The 1,161-nt window shown below is 46.7% G+C and overlaps 1 non-coding gene across 1 annotated transcript; it reads left to right on the forward strand.

Annotated features, from left to right (window-relative positions):
• The first annotated feature begins 492 nt into the window (after positions 1–492).
• trnam-cau (transfer RNA methionine (anticodon CAU)) lies at positions 493–564 on the forward strand. The gene has a single exon. It is a non-coding gene; the product is annotated as a tRNA-Met (tRNA).
• Positions 565–1,161: the final 597 nt, after the last annotated feature.

A 1,161-nucleotide genomic window follows, 5' to 3' on the forward strand; every position in this document is an offset into this window, starting at 1 on the left:
GCTGGCCTTTCAACACTGAAGGAATCTGATATTCAATTAATCGCATTGACGGGGTTGGGAAATTAATGGGATCTGGGGATTGGACAAAATAACCAGCCGGGTGTGGGTGAATCCTCGGCTGCAGCTCAGTCGGTGCCCGCTGCTTTTACATTGAAGTGTGATCGGAAGATCGGCCCGAATGAATGTGGGAGAGACACAGAGCAAGATAAACAGAATATTCAGCAACAGGGCTGCTGGGACGGGATAATTTAAATAATTTAAAAGCCATTGTGAAAACCTCTGGAACGGTGTATCCGAGCGGGACAGGCAGCACAGTCATAACAACGGGATGAGGCAGAGAGTAAGAAATAAAGAAAGTCAGATGGAGGAAAAATGGAAGATAGAAGTGGGTACGTGAGAAAAGAAAACAAAGCCGACAAACGGCGTGAGGTAAGTGATGAAAACAATGAATTGAGCAAAAAGGAGCAAACACGCTAAGAATGTTTCTGTCAGAGCAGAGTGGCGCAGCGGAAGCGTGCTGGGCCCATAACCCAGAGGTCGATGGATCGAAACCATCCTCTGCTATTCTATCGATGGATACTTTTGAGAAAATGCCGTCCGTTCACACGCGTACACAACGTTTATTTCGTTTCACTTCAACAAACGATTCGTCTCATTGCATTATTTTATGGGTTTTATTGGAGAATCTGTGGGTGACGTAATGGTCCCCGTTGTGCTCGGCCGTTGACCAATTAATGCATAATATTCTTTGCTGCATGAAGGGTCTGGTCATAAGTGATAGGAGTAGAATCAGGCCATTCGGCCCATCAAGTCTACTCCACCATTCAATCACGGCGGATCTATCTCTCCCTCCTAACCGCATTCTCCTGCTTTCTCCTCATAACATCTCCCCATGGTACAGAACAGGAAATGATGGAGCCAATGGTTCAGCCGCTGTGTTCTTCATTGCAACTTTGATACAGAGATAAACACGTTCATGTTCAGTAGCAGACAGAGTGGGGGAGCGGGGAATGGGTAGAACAAGGGGGATATCTCTGATAATCACTGAAGGGTAGTAGTCTACGGGACAGGTGGTGGGAAATGGGATGCGAGTAGATGAGCAATATCTGGTCGGCATGGAAATAGTGGGCCGAAGGGTTTTTGTTCTGGAGGAAGTCTATG

Source organism: Leucoraja erinacea, unplaced genomic scaffold (assembly GCF_028641065.1).
Source record: "Leucoraja erinacea ecotype New England unplaced genomic scaffold, Leri_hhj_1 Leri_428S, whole genome shotgun sequence".
Taxonomy (NCBI): Eukaryota; Metazoa; Chordata; class Chondrichthyes; order Rajiformes; family Rajidae; genus Leucoraja; species Leucoraja erinaceus.